The sequence below is a fragment of the Molothrus ater genome (assembly GCF_012460135.2).
Source record: "Molothrus ater isolate BHLD 08-10-18 breed brown headed cowbird chromosome Z unlocalized genomic scaffold, BPBGC_Mater_1.1 matZ_random_MA35, whole genome shotgun sequence".
In the NCBI taxonomy this organism is placed as follows: Eukaryota; Metazoa; Chordata; class Aves; order Passeriformes; family Icteridae; genus Molothrus; species Molothrus ater.
The window spans coordinates 2,094,342-2,118,721 of record NW_023416471.2 but is presented as its reverse complement, the minus strand read 5'-3'; positions in this window follow the sequence as shown (position 1 = coordinate 2,118,721).

Here is a 24,380-nt window from a genome sequence, read left to right as displayed (position 1 = left end):
TACTACACTTGCATTATGTCAAACAGGGTTTTGTAGCCATTGTGATTCTAGCATTTCAAATATTCATATCTAGTTCTTACAAACACCATAGCAAAAAATAAAATCATTATTTTCTATGTAATTTAGCTGTTCAAAGAGCATAATTGATAAGGATTTTTCTCATATCCAGCGTTTGAGGGGTTAGGATGTGGGAGAACAATCAAAGTTCATTGATCTTCAGATTCTGTCTGAATAAAGGTTTTATTCCAGGAACTGAATTTTATGCTGAGCATCTGTTCATAAAATACACCAGTAAAAGTAATATTTCTGTGTCCCAGTTGTATTTTTTTTCTACTATGTTTTTACACCCAACAGATGGTACAGATTATTCACACATAAGAACTCTGTTAAAAATAATGGTAATGGTCTAGGTTAAATGCTAAAAGGCCAAGATGTTCTGAGTTAATCTTGGAAATCTTTCTGTAACTCATTCCATCATCTGTCTGTACAGAAAATTATGTGGTCCAGAAGACTTTCTGCTCTAGGCTGGTTCTGTACCTCTGACACTTGATCATGCTAAAAACACAGAGAATACACCACATACATATTTGTGATCAAGGTTGACATCCAGGAGCTGAGGCAAATATATTTTTTTAATTCTGATTTTCAGAATGGGGATGGATGAAGAAAGCAAAGCTCAGTTTAAACCTAAAGTGAATGAAAATAGCCAAATATTTTGTACCTGGTTTAGTCTGATTAGCTTGATTTTAAAAGTCTGTTTCAAGATTCCTCTATTTTTCAGGTTGTTCATGAATTAATAAAAACATTTAAAAATTTTCTCCAAGAGTTTTGTAAAACTGATAAGAAATAATATTTTTTACTACCAAAATATAACTTTAGTAGGAAACAAGAATGACATATTGTTTTCCCACCTGTTTTTTCTTTTTACTTGAAAATATCTATGTTTTTCATATGAATAAGATGTGGATCTCTTATTCCAGGTTTCTTTAAATGAGAAATTATTTTATATCTCAGCACACTCAAATTTCCTTAATTTTATCCATATTAAAGGGAGGTTTGTAATCCAATAGTTTGCAATGATTTCTTTGGAGATGTGTCAGCCATTCATGTTTGAGAGTCCTTTGAGACTCTTAAATCCAGAGGCCATTTGTCTGCTGTGCATATTCACTCACTCTACACCTTAAATGCTCTTGTAAAACTCTCATTGCAAAGGAAAAAGGAATGCTACATGCAAGGGTTAGCAAGATCTCAATAATTCTAAGAGAAGAGAGAAAAAGCCAGAAGCTTTCATTCTGCAGAAAATATTTTTGGAGCTGCATGGCTCAAGGGACGGCAGTAGGATACTGAGTTCTGTTCTGGGACTGGCTAGCAATTGGGGTGATGTCTTGGGTGCAGATAAACCATGCTCATACAACACTCCTCAGTCGGGTCATATGATTTTTTGTTGTCTTTTCAGTATGGGAATGCAGACTGAAGACTAAGGGCTGCTCTAGTCTAGTATCTGAGTTGTTGGCGTTTTTTAATATCTCTGTGGGAATATGGATCCCTAATAACTAACAAGCTGTCCCTCAGCTGCCTTCTCTATTAGAGTGAATTGTCTGTATCAGGAACTGCAATGCCAACAGTTGTGGAAGAAGATACTGCCTAGGGTTTATGTTTACTAACAACAAAAACATAAGTTCATCAGTCGAAAAGAATGAAATCTCACATATTTTGACTAATGAAATAAACAGGAATGTAAAAATGATTGTTGAACCAGCTATGCCACATTAAAGCTAGAAACTTTTTGATGGGCAATTTATATTTGATAGATACCTTATTTTTATTTTTTTTTAACATATTTGAATATGTTTGCACAACAATTGCACTGGTATGGAGAAAATTAAGTTCTGGTAAATTGTATCTCTTTTGAGCATAATAGAGATAAAAGAAATAAAAATATTTTTAATTGTTTTCATAATTTATTTGGAAATTTTATTTTAATCCTTAAAGATACCTCTTTTTTCAGTCTCCTGATCTTTATAGTTTCTTTTAAGGAATTAACTTCCCTCTGCCTCTCTCCTGTTTCTCTTCTCCAAGGTGCATTTTTACAGACTAGTCTGACATGTAGGGATAACAGCATGGGACTTTTTTATTTGAAAGAGAGAACAGAAATAGGCTAAAACTTTTTGATACATGATGAGGTAAACATATTCTTAATAATCAACAAGTAAGATCCGAGAAATTATGAAAAAACATTCCATCCACCCTAAATTTTCTGGCCTCTCCACTGCATTTTTAGGGAACACAGGGACTTAGAACAGTATGCAGGAAAGTCTTGGCCTTATTTGAATCTATTGGAATTAAAACTCCTGTGTGAGTGTCTGGGGGCTGTTTGTGGCTTTGGTGTCTGTATTGTCCTAAGCTCAGCCCCGCGAGTTTAATTTCAAAATAAATGTCAAAGCTCACATTATATGTCTTTGCTCATTAGTGACGTATCTCACCAGGGTGAAAACAGTTATCTGGTTTAAAAAGAAAGACTTTCAAATCTAAAGCTGTCTTATATGTGTCTTATCCTGAAAAGAGATCTCCTCTATGTAGAAAAAAATTGGTCTTTACTAAAGAAATTAAAAACGACCTGCAAGAAAGATGTCTATTTGATATAATGTGTATTTCCTCCTTGAAACACTACTAAAATTTTCAAAATGTTTTTTCCATGCAGGTAGAGAATATTATCACGTAAAAAAGATTATCTGTGGTCTTAGAACTGGCATATATGACATGAGACATTAGGGATCTCCTGAAGAGAGCCTGAACTTTTTATTGGAATGCTGAAAAAATCTTATATAACTGCCTTGTTACTTTTGGAGCACATATTTGTAGTTGTTTCCCAAAGGGACGCAATATATTAATGACATGCGCTGTTTTTCTGTAAATTCTGCTCTGTAAAATAGACATACTGTGTGTTATAAAGTAAAGAAAGAATGCTCTTTTCTGCCTTTTTCCCCTGTTGACTTTATCCTTCCTTGGATTTCTGCACCATTCAGCTATAATAGAAAATACTTTGCAGGAAAAAAAGTATAATAAATTACAGAGTGGACTGGCTTTCATAGGTAACATGTTCTGTACTTTGGCCATTTATACAATGTATAATTCATTCAGAAAGGCTCCGATTTTTTAATGAAAAGAACTGCTAGATTTTCATCTCTCTTTTGTGTGCACTCATAAGTATTTGAAAGTTTTATTCCAAATTCTGATTCTGTATTTCATGAGTCCCTTTACAATCCATGTTCCTTCTCATTTTTGCTCTTAACACACAACTAGAAACTAAATTTGATGTGTGACATAAAAGTTCTATTTTGCTCAATTGTAATGAATCAATGAGTTGCTATGACTGAGTTACTTGTATAAAGGTAGGCAGACATGCTGTTGAGTTCAGTGCATGCAGAACTTTCTCTTGATCATTCGACTGGGCTGGATGTAGGTCAGAGTCCTAAGGAAGTTATTTCATCCTATCCTTTGAGAGTGTCTTAATGAAAAGCAAGGAATTTCCTGAAAGGGCTCAATATTCTAACACATTTGCTGAAAAATATAAATCAGTTTCCAGTTCAAGTTCACTTAAGAGCAAGTTTTTCAAAACTCATTTTTTCTTTAATTGGGAATGAATATGTTCACTGCCATATCAGGAAGAGTTGAATTAGGAGTGCATGTAGAAAATAATCAAGGATATTAGAAATCAGTGTGAAGGGGTCAAATAGGTTACACCAAGATTTGTCTATGTGTATGTGCTTTACAAGATTAGTATCATTCTGTTTCTTACTATATTTTTGTGGTCACAAATAAGCTGAGTGAAAAAAATACAACATTCTCTAAGCCTTTGAAAACATCATTGATACAAACACATATCTAGTTAATTTGTTCAATTGCTTCTTTTGGCAAATGAAGCATAGTTATTCTACACTGATATTACCAACACCCCCTAACTCATCACTCTTGTATCACCGTTGCAGACCAAAATATTTTCTTTGAAGCAAAAAAAAAAAAGTAAAAAATTTTTACATCAACACTTCCATCTGGGATGTAAGACTATACTTCTTATTCCTCTATTCCACTGTTGATATCCTAATCTCATGTTGACTACATCTGTGTCCTTTGTTTTATTGATTACCAGTGTAAATTATAATTTTAGATTATGTTCATTCTTCAGGGGGATTATTCAATAAAACAGGCTTGCAGTGATCAAGTTGACCTTTTTAATTTTTCTACAGTACACACTCTATTTTTTTCTTTCTTTCTTTCTTTTTTTGAGTTGGTTGCAGGGGTGTTTTGTTAGTGTGTGTTTTCAACAGGCATGGAAGGTTACATGAACTTTGTATTAATAGCTACAGGGGGAAACAAAATAAATGTTATGCCTTACAATTACCTTTTCTAAGGTAAATATATTCTGCAGAAGAGTCAGTTCAGAAAAAAAAAGGCAGGAGAAAACATGCAGGCAACCACTTTTTAAAGAAAAAGCAACTGTTCATCAGAGAAAAGATGTAACAAATTTTAATTGCATACCAGTTCATAATTAAAAAAGGAAAAATAAAAAGTTGGGAGAGAAAATAAAGGTAGAGTTTGTGATCTGTTTTTCAATATTATTTTCCAGTTATTTTTAATTTTTCATATAATACCACTTAGATGTATACTGTTAGGATAAACTGCTATACAGTATGTTCCTATAGTTTTCAGAAATATTTTCATTAGTAGGAGAAACAATGAATTGTACAATGATGCTATAATAACACACTGAAAGAAGGTAGAATATGCCAGAGTTAATGCACTGCAAACTGAGAGCTTTGAAAGATTTGTCCAGCTTAACTTCTTTAAATGCTTTGCTAACCTTTCAGAGGTGCAGCAGTAGAGAAGCCCCATTAAATCCTTATTAAATCCTGTAAACCTTGGGATTGATTATCCTAGCTGAAATTATTCCAATAGACTCCTCTTTTCTGCTCCACTTCTTTTCTTTAAAACTGATTTCACATTGATAGCTTTCTGTAGCATCCTTGAAACACTCGTATACCCTCATGGAATAAATCATAATGTGTTGGTTGGCTCTACTTGTTTGCTCCATAGCTTATCAGTGCAAGGCACACTTTTAACAAGGAGGACTGGGAGGTTGTAGTTAGTTGCTGGTCAAGGAAATATCTAAATGATGGTAGAAAAAAACCGTCATGATCTCCAAAGCATGCAAGCCTGAGTATCTGATGGCAATGAAGGGGACACTGTCTAGGATGGCAGGGACACATTTTTCTTGTTTGGCTTTATTAAACTCTTTATAGGAGGGGGATTCTAATGTTACAGCTTTTACAGAAGAGTCAATAGACCATGTTGTTCTGGAAGACTTATGGCTTTTTGCAGTAGATATGTTTGAAGCAAGAATCAGACACTCTTCAGTGAACTTCCGGGCACATGAAATTACATGGGAATGGAACAAGAAAACAAAACCTAAATCCCATAAGAAATGGAATGGCCAGACTGAGCACAGCCTTACTAACATTTTATTTCTGTCAGTACAAATGGCCTAATGTTCCAAAATCCTATCTTCCTTTTGTTGGTAGAAGATACACCCAGACTGCAGTAAGTAAAAACCTCTGTTGATGATGTGTTTGCCTTTGCAAATCTGGGGTTATATTTGCAAGAGATAATAAACCAAGCCAAACCAACATGCACAGAACCTCATTAAACCAAACGGATCACTTTGCTATTTCCCTTTGTAGATGTCTTTTCCTTTTAGAGATTCCATACTCCTGATGAAGATGAGAGAGACTAGGTGACTCAGTGAGAGCCACATAATAACCATTCCGGACTGTTTCTCTGCAAGGATAAAATATCACAAGCTAAAAGCATCCCCTTCCTGGATTGATGAAAGTGTAATTTTTCACACTTTCTAAAACCTAGGATACCAAAATTGTAGGCAATTTGTGTATTTATTCCACTGTAAATAAGAGCACCCATCTAGAGTTCTCAGAGAAAGTAACATCACTGGATTGTTGAGTAACATGAGTCAGAAAGCACCTCTATAGCTGAAATGATATGCTGCTGAACAAACATCTGACAGTGCAATAGCCTCTTTGTCAGTGAAGGAGCTCTTTCTGCTGCCTTTTCAGTGACTGACAGCCCAATCCATTCTCACTCAGTTGCTGTGCCTATATTTGCTTCAGGAAAAGAGCAGTCCATGTGGTCTGCAAAGACTATCTTCTTCTAGGTAAACAGGATGAGCTCTGAAGTTAAAGAATCTGTCTTTCTGTGAAACAGAACAGAAATCTGATTGCAATTTCTGAGGTATTATGCTGGGAAAAGATATTTTCTGAGGAAACAAGGAACCAAACCATTTGACCTTTTAAAGGTCACTTTTAACGTCAGTAAGAAATCAGTTGGACACTAGGAGAGCCATGAAGGACTGGTGTTATATCTCCTGACAAAAGCACTTCAAAGTAGACAAATGGGTTTTTTCAGTAATGTAGCTCCTTGGAAAATATGTAAATCTTCCTCAAATTGTACTGACAATGATGGAGAAATAAAAATTAAATGGAAAATTCTTGTTACTTCCCTTCATAGATATCTCTTCCTTTTATAAATCCCAGGATCACTTTCAGAGTATTGATTCAGTGAAGATGAAAGGGACCAGATTTGACCTCCATAAGGAATCAGCAGCTAAAGAAAATATTTTTAATATTTTGAGTACAAATAGAAGAAATGCAGAAAATTTCTACTCAGTACAAAATATTCTTGATTGTGGAGTTTAGAATTTAAGCTGTATAAATGTATATTGATAATGTTTTTTATTTCTCCCTCCTGCTTCCTCTGCTGTTTGAAAACCCAAAGGGAGAGCACTTGGAGGCAGAGCCATCTGCTCCTCTAAACACATCAAGTTTAATCGTGTATTTTAGCAAATTATGACACAATACTTTTCACTTTTAAGGGAAAATTCCATGGCTCATTGTGCTTTGTCAGGAAGTTAACAAACTGCAAAGCACATTTGGCTTTCTCTTTTAATTCTTTCAAAACTGACCATTCTGTTTTGTCTGATGGTCAATTCCTTGTTGACTTTCAGCTTCTCATTAACATTTTTTGCTTTTAAAATATTATTATTTATTTTCTTTCCCAAATGAATAAGGTGCTTTCATTGTTTTCCATCAAACTCAGTTGCAAAGCCTAAGTTTCAATTTCGCAACTGCAGCTTTTTATTTGATTCAAAGGGTATGTTGAGGAATAGATGAGGACCCCTGTCCCTGATGCTAAATATAAAACCATATAAACTCCTCTGTTTTCCTTTGCCTTCTGTTCTTTGATTTAACACTCCTTGAAGTTTGGCCTGTGTTTTAGGACAAGAGAAATTGAAAAGACAGAATAGCTGCCAACGGAAGGGAACTCCATGTCCATCCCATCCCTACCAGTCTAATGCCAGGGCCAGGGAGAGATGTCCAGAGTCTGAAGAGAGATTGCAGGTCCACAGGAGAGCACCTTAAGGTCAGTGCAAAGGAATTCCAGCCACCTCTGGACAGCAAGTTGGCTTCACGGGGAAGCCAGCTTAGCTTCCTCCATGCAAACACAGGTAGCATGGGGATATAAACAAGAGGAGTCAGAGATGTGGGCATACCTGCAGGACTGTGATCTAGAGAAAGGGTGGGACAGCTCCTATAGTTCTCCACTCCTAGAGTGGAGAGCCGGAGTGGAAAGATACAGGCCATTTAGAAGGACAGGCAGGGAGGTGTCAGTGGTGTTCTTTATGTCAGTGACCAGCTGAACTCTGTGTGGAACTCTGCCTGGGAATGGATGAGAAGCTGACTAAGACTTATGAATCAGGATTCAAGGGAGGGCAGTGGCAGGTGTCATTACAATGGGAGTCTGCTGCAGGTTCTCTGACCAGGAAGACCAAGCAGGTCAGTCCCTCTGCAGACAGAGAGGGCAAGCCTTACAGTCACAAGCCTTGGTGGTCTTCAACCACCATAATATCTTGTTCACAGGCAATACAGCAGTGCACAGGCAATCTAAAAAGTTCCTGTAAAACATTGATGGTAGCTTCCTTCTCCAAGTAATAGATGATCTGACAAGTACAGGGGCTTTGCTGGTCTTTGCTCTCATCGGGAAGGAGGAACCTGCAGGGAAAGTGAAGCTTAAGGGCAGTCTGGGCTGCAGTGACCAGGAATCAATAGAATCTGAAATCCTTAAAGGAGAAAGATGGGCCTTCAGAAAGTTCACTATCCTGGGTTTATGAAGGCAGACTTGGCCTCTTCAGGGATCAGTTTCATGGAGTACCATTGAGTAAAGTCCTGGAGGTAAAATAGGCCCAAGAAAGCTGGTTGATGTTCAAGTATCATCTCATCCAAACTCAGGAGCGATAGCATCCCAAGAAAGGCAAAGATAGAAACATCAGTAGACCCATGTGAACAAGCAAAATATGGAAACCTCCAGAGCATGGAAGCAAGAACAGGTGCCCTGAGATGAATACAGAGAGATTGTAAGAGCAGACAAGGATCAGGTTATGGAAGTTTAAAGACTGATAGAATTAAATTTGCCCAGGGATGTCAAGGGGAACAAGAAAAGCTTCTAAAAGAAAGGGTCAGAAAATATGATTCCCGTTCTGAAAGTAATGGACTACATGGTTAGCAAGCTTATGGAGAAGGCTATATACATACACAACTACTTTTTTACCTGAGTCTTTACCAGCAAATGCTTCAGCCTCCCTGCCTGAGTCACAAAGGGAAAAGGAAGGGATACGCAGAATGAAGAGCCACTGTGAGAGAAAATCAGGTTCAAGATCATCAAATTAAACTGAAGGTGCGAAAGTCCATAGAACCTGATGAGATGCATCTACACATCATGAGGGAACTGGTGGATGAAGTGGCTGTCATGGAGGCTTATAAATTGAAACAGATAACATATTCAAGTGAGCTTTACTTTATAAGCCCTGTTAAACCAAATAAAGCAACTAAATCAATTAAACCAATTAAAGCTCTGTAAACATTTCAATACAGATTTGTTACGTCAAATGGATTAGTCCTATATAAGTAACATAAGAATTCTTAAGGTTTTAGAAGAGTAGTCAAGCATGTGCAATTATAAAGACACTGAAAATTGTCTTGCTTTATGATGTTATTCCTTCTCAAATTTCTTTAGACCACTACCTTCCATCTTTATTCTATATTGCTATTTTCCTTTCTTTATTTTGTTTTAAATGCTCTACCATTCACCAGTTTAATGACTTCATCACCTCTGTAAAACCAAGTCTACATTTTTCTGTGGTAGAATATAGGATCAAGAAATTGTTTAACTATTATTCAGACAAAAATATGTTATGTTGAAATGTGCTATCTCATATTGGTTTATATTATGAGTCTGTGTTTGCACAAAGTGAAGACAAAAGATGTCTAAGGCAATGCATAGAGCTTACAGAGCTTATGCTTTGTTTCACATATCATGTCTCTGAAGCTGTGATACAGACAGACTACACTGTAATTAATCTGTTTTAATTTTTTTTCTTTTGTGCTCTGGCAATTTTTGTCACACTAAGTTTCTTAATTTTCAGGGAAACAGAAAGAATATAATCTAAAAATATAATCTAATTAGTAATTAATCTGTAACTGCACAGGCTACTGGTTTAAAATGACAGTGCATCTTTTAGAATTAAACATTCAGTCACAGCATGTTGCAGTCAACTCACTGAAACTTCATATCTTATGAGAGACTTTTCAAACTAAGCACTTAACTGAAGTCATGTAATGACACTTAACTGGATATTTTTTTGGCTGGTTTAAGTCAATTGAAGACATTATTAGTGTGGAGCACAAATGGAGCTGAATTTCAAGAGGCACTCACTGAAACTGTCTTCTTATAAAGCCAATAGAATATTGGCAATCATTGTAATTCCAGTGGCTGCTAGTCTTCTGGATCTGATTAATGGGAAAACTAGATAAGAAGTGTCTGTTTTCAGGATAGTGTGACCCTAATTCATTGCTTGCCATTGACTGAAAAGCATATTCCCCACACCTGAGAAAAACACAAACTAAGTGAGTGTCAGTCTTGACAGAAACAACAGAAGGCTGACTAGCAAAGGATAAGATACATACTTCATAGAAATATGATACACAGTAGTCTCTCTGACTATAATTCAGTAAGAAGAAAGGATCGCTTTTGCTCTAAAAACTTTCTTTATAAAGCCATTGCGAGCACATTTTCTACTAATTGTACCTGGTCTCATTTATCTAATTCCTTTGCATCCTAGTGTATTTTCCATCACATTTATCCATGACTACACTTTCATAACAGCCATTTTGCCTGCAGGTGGGATGGTGGGACATTAGGTACCATTGTATTATTGCTGGTTCTTTGAAAAGTGACAGGTGGCTTGTTTCTGTCCCTGATGGGTGGGATAATTTATCTCACCAATGGACTCAGCCTCTGGCAGCCTGGAAACTAAGGGCCTTGAATGTTAACTGCAATAGTGGCTGGGGATGCATAAAAAGACTATCTCTGGAACCTGCACACTGATCAGGAGAATATCCAGCCTGAAGAACAAAATGCCTCTGTATACTTAGCTGCTACCTACTGATACAACCAGAATAAAACACACCGATCCTAGTGGCATATAAATTACATGGCATGTCTCATTTGTCATACCATAAATAATTGTAATTGTAGATGTGGAATTTCTAAGCAGGAAATATCAGAGATTTGAATTAAAGTGCACTATGTGCATCAGAAATACAAAAGTAATAGCAATAACAATAATAATAGTAATAATAATAATATTGAGCTTGTGAGGAAAATTTAATTAAAAGAAAATGTAGAAATATTTTCTACAAATATAGCCATCTTACATATTTTCAAGTTATATTTACAAATATAGAAGACCTTACATATTTAGGATTCATGGAAAACTACTCAAACTATGGTGATGCTTTGCAGTAAATATGCAGCCATAATTTATAATTTCAGATAAAGTTAAAATTACTCCAAAATGCCATATTTATGTGTGTTTCACTTTCATCTCTATTTTTCAGAAGGTTGTATGGATGTTATAATATTTCTGCCTGTGCTGGAGGTGGGAGAAAAGATAGCTGAGATATTAGGTATTAGCTATAAAACATTCCTGTGCAATAGTTAAAATAACTATGAAGTATTTTCAGTCTATTGCTAAAAATAGTCTGATTCTGCAGTTAATTTGAATGTATTTTTTTGAGTTATTAATTTTTTAGAAGATAAGTAGTCATCAGAGGGAGAGAATTCAGATTCAATGTCTAGATATCCCACAGAGGAGCATGTGGTCCTTTTCAGTGCTACTACAGTGCCAGGTTACAGAAAAAACCTTTGATAAACAAGATAATTTAATTTAAGGAAATTGAACAGTTAAAGCAAATAGACATATTCATTCCCTCATAACAAATAGATTTCTTAAAAAAAAAACAAAACAAAAAGAACCCAAAAGAAGCAATATCAATTACTTTTAACTTTGGGCAAGTTATGTTGCCCATACTATTTCTTTGCTTGGAACACTCAGGAGGAAGACAAGAAAGTAATTTATTTCTTAACGATCCAGAAACTGGTAGATTTATTAGTAAATTCTTAGAAAATTCATCCTCTATGCAAAGGAAACTTCACAGTACATATCTCCAGAGTAAATCATACTATTTATATGTCACAAAATATTGAATTTCTGGTAGGATGAAACAAAACTCATTATAGGTCTATGGTCAGATCTTCTGCATTTTAGAAACATTTAAGGTATAGATGAAAAATCACTTTATGAGTTTCCATTGTATTCTTGCAAGTAATCATGATACAAGTAGTAGAAATATTACCACAAAGCACTGGGGCAGATAGGGAGCAGAAATAAAGTGCAGATTATAAACAGCCACGGCTATTAACTGGCAGTTCTCTTATGGAAGAATTATGGAAAATCATAAAAGTCATTGTGCTGCAGCACAGGCTGTGTCTAACAGAGACTACTAGATGGAACTGATACACTGAGAACAAAACATCCAATTTTAGTGGTTCTTTCTGATCTTAAAATCACAGAAGAGGGAAAAAACGTATACTGACTGATGCATATATGACAATTCATACTGAAATAAAATCAAGCAACATTTTCAGACAGGAAATAAGAAAAAATCCCAGCACATTGCTCTTTTTTTAACTGAGGATTGTCTTTGAACACTCAGATCATTAAAAAGAATTCTTCTGCTGGGGACAGGAGCTGGGAACATTCTGTGAAACAAAGAGTACATGGAAACTTCTAATATAGGATACATGTATGTGTGGAAACAAGCGTGTGTGAGCTAGTGCTACTTCCACTCTCATTTATGCATAAAACTATTGAACAGTTTGCAAATGGTTGTTAAATTTTGCATTATTTTTAAAAGGATAAAAATTGCAGGCCTATTTACTCCTATTAGTAGAATATTATCCTTGAAATACCTCTTAATTCTACACATTGTTGTCTTGCATGGGTTATTGAAACTGGTTTCAATAACTGAAGATGCTGAGGATGGCAATGGAATACAAAAGTTTAATACTAAGATCTAGATCTACATAATAAATGGAAACTAAAATTAATAATAAAGAATCCCTTTTAATGTTTTTTTCTTCTAAATAATGATTGGAAATTCTTCCAACTTGCTCCTTCTTTACTCATAAAAAAGTAATTACTTTTTTTGTTTGTTTCTGGGTGTATTGCGTATGGAAAGCAAGAATGGTGAATTTCTTATATGGTAGAAAAATGTAAGGAGTATATTTAGCCATGGAGTAATACATCTAGAGTTTAATAGATAGAATAAAAGCTTTCCTAGCACACGCAAGCAAGACGCTTTTACATGAATCTTGGCAGCCAAGAAAGGAAATAGCAAATAAAATTTATTACATGATCTGTGGCTACATGAATGCAGATGACCACAAATATTTTTCAAAGAGAAGGCTTCCTCCCCTTTTAGTTTCTTTAATACTTCTTTAATAAATACTTTTTTAAGAAGTCACCACGTAGCTACGAGTGCATTGCTAAGAAATACAAAATAATTGTTGGTGTTTAGATGCTGCACCTAATTTTCAATCTGGATTTCATGAATTCATTTAACACCTCCTTACCTCTGAAAAAGGGAGGATACGATTCCTTCTCCACGTCTATTGTCTGATTATGAATAAGGACCTTTAGTCTTGAGGTGTTACAAGGTCTTTTGGGGTTTTTCTGAGCAAAGGACTGATTCTCTGACAAAGAGCAAAATCTAAGTAGGTTATCTGAGTGGATTTTAAATATTTGTTACAGTTCAGGCTGTATAATTTTTACACTTATGATACCCAAGTAGCTTTTTTCCTTAATTCCTCTTTAAAGCTTTTTGAGTGCAGATCTAAAATTCATCACTCTTTTTTTTAAGCAAATGAAAAAAACAATTATTGAGCTTAAAACTGGCTTATTTTAGCTACAGTAGCTTATTTTAGCTACAGTCAGCTTTATTTTAGCTACAGTATTTCACAGAATCATAGAATCACAGTATATCTTCTCTGAACACACTTTTAGTAGTAACAGTTGTATAATTTCCTGAGCAAGTTCAAAGCAGGAATCTATTGGAAGTAAACAGATCCAAGAAGAAAGTTTTTGCTAAAACCCTGTAAGAGATGAAAAATTTCTTAGCTCATCATGTATAAAAATGAATGAATGGACTAGCTGATTACCACTCAACCAGTTCTGAACAAAATTTCATTCTTCTATATATAATGAGTAAAGGAGGACTGCTTTGCCATATAATATGATTTCCTTTACAAAGATTCCTTTCCAATTCCTATATTATATGGTATAAATTATTTTTTGATCCAAAAAAATTCCAACAACCAGAAACACCTTAGTGGAGAAAATTATGTTTACCTAGGGTCAAAGATCAAGCCACATCAGCTGGAAAATTTGAATATGATGAATTGGAGGTTAAACACTTAATTCAATGTGGATTACCTCAGATCTCTAGATTCAGACAAACCTTTTATTATCCTGAGATTGGTTCACCACAGAAATCTCGTTTTCTCTGCTTATATCCTGGAAAGGCTTTCTTTTTTCCCACAATACCCACAAGAAGTGGTGACATTTAAAAAACCTTTTTAATCTTAATGGCGAAGACAGATATTAGGTGTTCCACAAAGGTTTAGGTTCAGAATCCATATTTTATAATTTCATTCATGGAGTGAAATTAAGTGAAATTAAGATTGTAATTTATTGGACCATAGGCTACTAGCTTTTTCACTTATTATCATAATAGCAGGGTCAGTTTTTGTGTGTGTATGATTCAACAATGTAAATGGCATAACTATTGCCCACAGGTGCTTTGGTGCATAAGTACTTATCAATTACATAAAAGTAGACCTTCAGTCCTTGTGCAGTAACATAGGACAAAGGTTGTGGAGCAACCTAGGCCCAACTATAACATTTTATAGCTGTTAGTAATCCCATCTACTTGTGCTTTTTCTGTGAGAAATCAACTGCATATGGGCCAAGGGATTACAGTGTTAAAATTCCCATGTGAGCCTAAATGATCACAGTACACTTATAGTATGTGGCATTCTGGATTACTGACCATATTGAGAGATGCTTTCATACAGATTCTACAGTGCGTGTACTACATCAGAATAAGTCTTTTCACGGAAATATTAGCATTTCAGTTTCCTGGATGCTCTAATTTTAAGTCTGAAACATCTTCTATATTAATATTGGGTGCTTATTTTAATGTAAGAAGGAAAGGAAATGAAAAACTAGACAATTATCGAAAAAAGCAAAATAAAAATAATTAGATACATGATTAATTTAAAAACCATGGACAAATAAACCTCCCTGAGACTATAAGAACTATACTGATGCCAGTATCATCCTATGTGACCTACTCAGTATCTTCTCTATCCTTTTTCTGTTCAACAGTTTTGTGGTGAATTCCATTTGTAATCCTAGCACTTTTTCTGCAACTGACATTGTAAAGAATGTCTATGTAACAAAAAACACATAACTCATTGTGCAATTGTCAGAGGCTAACATGTGACAGGATGCCTTTGCAGAGCAGAAGGACCTAGTTCTCCTGACTGTCAGCATCTGCTTTGTTATTGGCACCAGCTAAAGTACAAAGGACTTTCTCACTTATCAGCTGCTTCTGCTTTGTGGGCCTTCTAATCATTGCAAAGAATGTGAAAGGAAGGTAAATGTGAAGTCGGCAGTCATACTTAAAAAAAAAAAAAAGAAAAAAGAAAAAGAAAGACAGAAAACTGGGGCAAGGAAGGGGAGAGGTTTGGTTTAGTTTGGTTTGGTTTGGTTTGGTTTGGTTTGGTTTGGTTTGGTTTTCCAACAGAAATCATAATAAATTATTATTTTGTCTAATAACTGTCAGAGGATAATGAAAAAGAACACTAAATAAACACTGAGGGTATTAGCCAGAATGTGATTTCTCATTTGAGAATTTTCTGCCCTCTAAGTCTTTCTTGTGTATTTAGCCACTTCATAAGTTCAGGACTTAGTTCTAAGTGAATACCAGGAACTGTGGCAATGTTTGTCCAGTCACGGTGATGGAAACTTGTACAGAGCTGATTTCAGCTATCATATTCTTCTTGGCCTTAAGATATATAACTCATTGCATTGCATCAGACTGTATCTGTAAAGTGAGGACATGGCATTTATTGTCTTTAATAACTTCTGGATCATTATGTTTGTCATGAAACTGGCAGGATCATGATATTTGTAATTTATATTTGTAATTTACACAATGACCTCTTAGTTGACTCAAAACCTATTTCTATATACTCAAACCTTTTTTTTATTTTTTTTCCCCCCAAATTACTCTCAGTGTTTTGCTCTACATTGCAGTGTACTTATCCCTGAAGATAACGGAGACATTTTGTAATCTCTGGCTTTTTTTGTTGTTGTTGTTGTTGTGTGCGTTTGTTTGTTTTTCTTTGAAAGCTTAAATTTAGCTATAAAATTTTTTAAAAGTACTAACACCCTATTAACTTGGAACAGGGTTCCTATAAGTAGCCACAGTAGTTTCATTCAGGTGATTCTTCCCTTCATTAATTTCTACATTTTCCAACATAATCAGCTTGTGAATAATGAGTGCAACCTTAATTCAAGTAAGAGAGAAAATAATAGCAAGTATTCAAACGAGTCAAAGCAATCTGTGTATCAGTTTCAATGCTATTCAGCTCCTTCTGTGGGTGCTATTGGTTATGTTCATCTTTTAAGTTTTTATAATGTTATGCTTGTACCATTCGGGGAACAATGATGCACAAAAGATAATGAATAAAAAAATTGTATAGACTTCTGTTTTTCAGCTTAGGAAATTGTCTCTGAATTAACATAATACCACCTCTATTCTTTGCCTCCTGCTTGGCATCAATGCCATTTATGCTAGTCACAGGCAGGGTACTGCATCATACTAGGTGACTCTCATCTAAACTCTGTGGACAAGTGGCCTTTAAAACAACATGCAGCAGGGAATTTAAGAGCTCTTTCTGAGGAAATCTGGAAATCTTCACAGTTGAGAGCAAACAATGCAGCAGTTGTGAATATCAACATTTCCAATTTGGAAACTGTCAAGAGCTGACTGACTTTAGATGTAGGAAATAGACAAAATCTGAGGAAAGACAGCAAAACAATTCAAAACAACTCAAAACATACTGCAATGTCACCCACAAATGTTTACAGAATAATTGCATTTCCCTGTGACTAAAGGTGATGTTGCTAACCTTCAGGACAGAGTACTGTGAATGGGGTGCTCTTCACCAGCTTTGCAGGGAAGTTAAGTTATTTCCAAAGAGGTCTGATATAACTTGAAACTTCTTGTCTTGATCCTTGAGGCAGCTAGTTAGTCTTGTGGAAATGTGAAAGTACTTCAGGTAGCTAAGAGACTGACTGAAGTCATGTCTCCAAAAGTCTTCTGGAAGGACAGAGGAGAGAGCCCTCCCAGAGTGCTAGTGAATGTGGCTGAAAGGGATCCTGTGAGTTGCTCACTTAGACACTTTACACATGCCCACTGTTTATCAATGGGGTGAACAAAAGCTTCTGTAGATGGCCTCTGACACTGCATGGTCCACAAATTTGGGCATCTGATAAACGCTCAAGTTCATATTGAAAAGTTTGAAGACTCCTCTGCTTACAGTCATTTGTGCACCTCCATCTTTCAGGTCACTCCCTGAGAACTTGGTGAGACTCTTAGGAAAATAATTGCTCTGGTGTTCTGAAAACAATTTGACTATAGATAAGAATTGGCGGGGGGGTTGTTTGTTTAGGTTTTTTTACTGTTATTTCCTCATAAAAACTGCAGGTATGACAATCTGAAGGTCACTGACCAGACACAGGAGCTCAGCTTCTCAAAATGCAGATGTTTATCTAAGTCCAAAGTCGTTTACGTCAAGCAAACTTTGTGCATGTTTCTTCTAACTGCTTGTCACTGTTGCAAGTTTCAAAATACCATCTTGCATTCACATTACACATTTCACTATATAAACACCCCATCTAAACCAGGGTTTGTTTCAAACTGCCTACCTTTCAGTTTCCATGCACATAGTGATTTTGCATGCTATTTCATAAAGTAACAATAGTTTCTAACCTGCTAATTCATTTGCAAGTGAGAAAGGTGAGTGTTCAATTATTTCTACCACAGTTAACATAAACATTGACCTGATCGACTGCAGTGCTCCCTTTGTGCTATAACACAGCCATAGATTTATCTTCCCTGCCTATGCTGAGCTCCAGGCACCTGATTAAAAAGCCCAGACCAATGTCTGGTCTTATATGCTTACTTTGATTTTCACTTTGGAGCACTTTACCAGGACTGCACTCATGCCTCCCTGCTGCTTCCTGATGCTTTGTGGCATTTATTGTCTGAGTTTTCCTCTCAGTGTGGCACCACAGTCTAACTGCATATTATACCTTCTGCATGCAAGGATAATCCACATCCTCCTCATAACTCTACTGCACAAGGCATGATTTCTATAATATTGTGTATATATTAGGAAAAAAGCAATCACAGAAGGCCTTGGGATTTTCAAGTTGCCTTGGAAGGCTAATAAAATTCACCATATGTTTTTTCTATCTGCTAGGAACCAGGCTTCACTTCTTAAATCCATGCAAGAAGCTGAAGGTTTAGTGTGATGATGTCATCTAGATCAATGGCTTACTAAAGTTATTGCTATTAATCATGGCTTACTATTGGTCTGTTTAAAGCCATATGGGGCATAACACTAGTAAAAAATGTATATGAGGAAAAATGACTTTGCAGAAGTAAAGACTTATGGAACTTGCACATGACTTGGAAAAAGAAGAAAAAAAAAAGATTAAACTACTCCGTATTGCTTAAAACGCAAGTCTTTCCAAATAAATTACAAAGTTTAATGTTATTCTCATTATCCATAAAAAAAATGAAGAATAGGAGAAGGTATTTTAATGTCTAAAAATGATGAAATGATGGCATTTATTTAAAAATTGTTCCATGGGAATATTTCTTTTCAAGCTTTACACAGGTTTTTCCGGTCTGTGCAATTTCATGCTTTCATGCTTTTAATATTTTAATATTACCACCAAAATTCCCTTATCTATCAATGGTGTCTTTAGTTTTGAAGAATTTGATATGACAATAATAACAGAATAGAAATTTCTAAGTCTGATGCAGTCTCTTTTGCTGGAACAAAGCCAGCTCTGTAAAATGTGATACAGCAAAAATATAAAATAATTTAAACTATTTCATTTCAGTAGTGGAAAATATCTCTTCCTAAGGCCTGGAAGCAATATAAAATAACATTATTTCCTCTCATAAATATGAAAAGACTACAAATGCATTCAGCAGTTATATGACTTAAAGGGAAAGATTATCTACAAACAGAAAGAGACTAAAATAACTGTAACCAGCTGTCTCATTCTTAAAGAACTGTGGTAAACTGATAAACATCAGTGATCAATCAGGTTTTTTCTTCACAAACAGCAATGATATTTTTGATTAATTATAAATCTTCAGGCCTTCCTGTGAAATGGTCAGCTTTCATATCTGACATGGAGAACAAACTGGAAGTGACCTTAAGCATTTGGAGATGTTTTCAAAGACAGACAACATTGCCTTCCCAGGTTTATAGAAATCACATAATTTTAGCATTTAAAATTGGTGGCAAGGTCAGGTAATTTTTTAATGATTTTGAAATTTGTATTTTTAAATTTGAAAATGCCTATAAATGCAACCTACATAGTTACTTTTTTTTCCATTATCATCTCACATCAGAGTTCAACAGAAAGAGAAGTAACCAAACAGACTCATTATTCCTTACATGATTATTTTGAACATTAAAACTGAAAGACTTACTTCAAAATACCTCTTTATTGCATTAGACACCCATTTCAAACTGATAAAATAACATACTTTTTAAATTTGACTTTCTATGGGAAAAAAAGAAAAAAAAATGAAAAAAAATCGTGCCCTTGAGTTTTACTTGCTGTTATCTTAATAGCTGAAGTAATGATGATATGTGAGCTCTGGCTTAGTATGCAAAAGTATGTAAGTGTCACAAAATTCTATGATCAGAAATTAAAATTAAATGAAAATAAAAGAGTGATTGATCTTTTAGACTCCAGATGAAGTCTCTGACAGAGATTTTGATAATGAGGAAGTGTCTCTCTCAGTTATATGCTGTTATTTTACCAATTTCATGTTGGAATCTTTGAATACTGAGGGTGGTCCAAGAAGTTAATAATTTTTGCACCCAGCCTGGTCTTTATTAAACATATCTAGCTAAAAAAGTTATTTGTATTGAAGGATTTCAGTTACTATAGTATGATTTCCATGACTGCAAAAATTGACTGAGTTTAATTTTTGCAAGGTGGGGGCACCAACATTGCAGAGACTAGCAAGAGTTCCCTGAATACAGGACTCTCAGTTATATTTTCCAACTGAGGAAACAATTTTTTGCCTGTAGAGATGAAAGAAGTCTCCTTTTGGCCCTATGTAGCAGACCAGGTGTGAGAAGAGTCCTTGCCATAGTAAGAGAATAATGGCTGCAGAGGCCAATGAAGTGGTCATTCTCCCCGCTCTGCCCTGAATTCTTCCCCTCCCAGAAAACACTGTACTTGATAAAACTGACACATCTTGGATGAAATTCTGCTTTTGAAGATGGCAGAATTTTTACAACATAACTGAAAATTAGGAATATTTCTGCCTCTTAGATGCATACTTGTTTTAAAAATATTATGAATTAATAATTTTTATTAACTATCATTTGCAACATTTCCTTTAGCAGTTACTAGTATCTTATGTCTAAGACAACTTTATTTACTTCTCCTCCCTTCTACTTTCCTCTCTTCTTCTTTCATACCCAATGGAGAAAAAAAAAAATAAATAGTACATTTTAAGGGAAAGTAACTGATTAATTAATGCAGAAGGAAAACAGGAAAACCAACTGTGAGTGCTTCACCTGAGTAGCAAGGGAACAATGAATCTTTGCCCATACCTTGTGACATAAATGGCGTAGGTATTTTATGTATTCAGATTATATCATACCATTTTCCAAATATACAATCAGAGTTTTAGAGGGGGTTTAAAACAAAATCCCATTTAAATTTCATCAGTCAGTTTCAAAACTTTTCTTCTTAAAACCAGCAACCTGCAGCCTCACCTTGTGTACACAATCCAGCAAACAGGCTGCACTGGCAGAAGATTAATACCAATCTAGGGGGTCTCAAACTCAATTTACTCACAAGAAGACAGAAGGACAAACTACATCTGGAAGATGGAAAAAGACCTGTCAAACCAAAGGAACAAAATGAGGTTTCACATTCCCAGCAGGTACCTTACAAGCCTTTGAGACTCCTCTATCACTAACACTGTTGTCACAGTATAGCTGGGTGAAAAGACATGGTGAAAATGCTGATTAATTTTAATAGCGAGTTAGACCAGAGCTGTGAAGTTCTGAACTTGCACAACACAGTACATGTTAACTGATATGAACAGTCTGAGATTTACACTTCTCATCCAACTGAGCTCAGCAGAAGAGATATAATTACTATTGTCTAGAAAGGAGAAGTGCTCTTCAGGGGTCACATCACCCAGTCTCCAGCTCTAAAGTGCTCAGTTTCATAGCAGTTGTTACATCTAATCAGCCAGACAGAAGAATAGCATGGGATAGCCTTGTCTGATTATCATGGTTCTGCTAGGTGTGGCTCTATCATAATTTTTAAACAAAAGGCGTCAAATAAACCAAAACAAGTGGTTTTGTTCTCCCAGGTCAGTCCCATGTTTGTTTTTTTTTTTTTTTTTCTGTTTGCTGAATAAAATAAAAATCCAAATATATCATTCTTATTGATGTTATATACGAACTTGAGTAAGTGTTATGTATCCACAAAATTACAGGCTGTTGTTTAGGTAAAATCCTCTGCTATTCTGTGGCAGTGAATGATACTTAAAAAACACAAGGGAAAGGAAAGGAAAAAGAGAGGGACGTCATTGAATACAGTAAGAATGAGATTTTTCCCTGCCTTGTCACTAATGGGGAATTTTTACTGAATGGAAGAAAAATGCAAATGAAAGAAAATGTGGGTTTCTGTTTGTTTGTTTGTTTGTTTCCTTGGGAGTTTTGTTTGGTTGATTTTTTTAAACAAGAGCTATTTTAGTAGAATTAGATTTATTTGCTTTCTTTTCTCTCCCTATCACTTTAAAGAAATTGAGACATATTTTACAGCACATGGTATCACAAACCTAACATCTGTTCAGTGGATCCCTAAATGTATCTCATACCTTATTAGTACATAATTTTTTTCTGGGTATTAATAAGCAAGGCAAAGTATTCTAACTTTTAAAAGGTAACTTTTAATATCAGTTAAAAATATCAAAACAACTCACCTTTACATTTTACAAAATAAGTTTTTTCTGACCATCCTTGTTTTGTGGATATTTTCATTATAATACATTTTCATACAGCTGACAAAAAAAGTTGAAATATTAAAATGGAGATTCCATTCTTTGAAAATTTGTACTGAGCTTGATAACAGCAATGGGTAATTTTCATTTTATCTCCCCAACAAAATTGTCAGTAGTTAGTGTGAGTAATAGAACAAATATTTTTGGAGCTAGATACATACATTGCTCTCAGATACTGATCAGTTACTAAGCATCTGTACACACTTTCATTTAGAATTAAATATCAGATAATAAGGATCTACAGCACAGGTTTTTGGTTTGGCTTTCCTTTGCTATTGTTTTTATTCTTTTTTTTTTATGTAGGCTATTTCTTTGACATCTTGAGCTAGTTTCTAAGTTTACTGGGCCTTCAGCATAGTTTTAAGTATCGTTTTATTTCATAGCAAGTAAAATTTACAGATTTACTGGCATTTCATGAAAGAAGCAAGTTTTAAAATCTCAATCCTATCAATAAGGACTAAAACTAATGCCAAATGTATTGCTAAATCAAGAAAACTCTCAGAAGCTAGATTATGATTGAAGGCTGAAAACTTTTCATACTTAGAGGGGTATGAGATTTGCTGATTTATATATTTATGAAGATGTTATTTTAAATTTGCAATCAATCATCTGAAAAATTATTCTTTCTTCTTTTCCATATATATCTTTCTTTTATGAGGATAAGTTTATTTTTTAAGAAGAAAAAAATGTTTAACAGAATTCTTATGATTGGTGTTAATACAGTCTGACTTGGAATTTCAAGAAAATGCCTGGTTTGCTGGTAGTGGAAAATGGGTTACCCATGATCTCTAATAACTATAGAGACAATACATTAGAAAATTTGTTCTGGTTTTGAGAAAGAAGGCCTAATTCTCACAAATTACTTGGTGTAGGTTCTGCATTAGGGGAAGTCCCAATACTCATTGCAAGAATAATAAATCTGCAGTGGATTCACCTCTGCATGTTTGCCAACTGGGTCAAAGAGCTCAAAATATGCTGTTTTTAGTGGAGGAACACACTTCTCTTTTCTTGGTCTGACACACAACCTGTTAAGATGTAATCTATAGTTTTGCTAAGCAATTAAGAAAACTGTATTAATAGTACTAATTAACTGATATGATCCCTATGATATTTCATAGCATATCAATATCCAATGCAGTGCTCTCTTAGCCAATCCATGGAGTCGTCTATTGCCTGGGGTCTCCTAAAAAAGCTTATCCTGTGCATCCAGGCGTCTGCAGTCAGGTTCTCACTACAATTCTCTCATTCTACTCTGTTTTATTATTTTTATCTACTAAAATCTCCTTTGTGTGCCACAACCATGCCTGATCCACAACATGAGCCTGATCTGGCTCATGTTAAGACTGTCATGATGATTTTCATATGACCTTAGCATAAAAAAATACCCAAATCTTATGACATGTTGCAATGCACCTCCATTACCAGCTTTTGAATGGTTTTATCTATGTGGATCTCCAGCTAAGGAAAATTACTTCTCAGTCTTAGAATACATCAGGCCTTCAGGAAAACCAGCATAAAATTTTAGAACCTTGAGGTAACATCATGTGGATTTAAATCCAGCAACTGTAACTTCATCAATGGCAGAATATCAGAGGCAGTACACAAACTGTAACAACAAACAACTAAAAACCTGAAAATAGTTTCTCTTCCTAGGGAGTGGAATAATGTTTGCAGGACTAACTAGCTGTAAACTTCCCTAAGGAGTAGCAAGATAGCAGCATGGTGCCTGCAGCATTCAAATGGGCTGAGCAGTGGGGTGTAACATCAAACTCTGTTGCTGTTAACATTTGTGAGGAACCCAGAAGAGCCAGAATAAGCTCACAACAGCTAACTCAAAGGGGAAAAGACAGAGACACAGCTATATGAATCATGAACAACAATTAAAAAAAGCTCCACTTTCAAGTATTTTCGAACAAGAGTATGGGAGATTTTGTAGGAGAGATTACTGCTATTGAAAAAAGGTGTAGCTATTAATCAAAAAGAGTGATTTTATTTTAATTTAGCAGGTAACAGCTATACATTGACTGATATACAAAGAAATTACATGTTATTTGATAGTAATTTCTCTACAATATTTATCTTTCTTCTAGAAAAAAAAGGGATGAAAAGTACTTTTCACATTTTACATATCATATGATCACAGAAAATTTAATGTGTTCTGAGAATAATATGAATAAAGATTTAAGATGCTTCAGCAGATTTTGTCAGCCTAAAAGAACAGACAGGCTGAGAACCTAAGAAGTAAAGGAAACACAACATAATTGCTCCAACTACAGCAAGAACTAGATCATATTTGGTAGGAGCAGAACTTGAAAGCTATTCTAGTGTTACTGACATTATGTTTACAAGTGTCTATTTCCAGTGCTTTGTAACTCAGTAATAGTTTAAACTCATTTTCTCTAGGCTAAACTAGTAGAAGAGGTCTCAATCTCAGAGAAACTT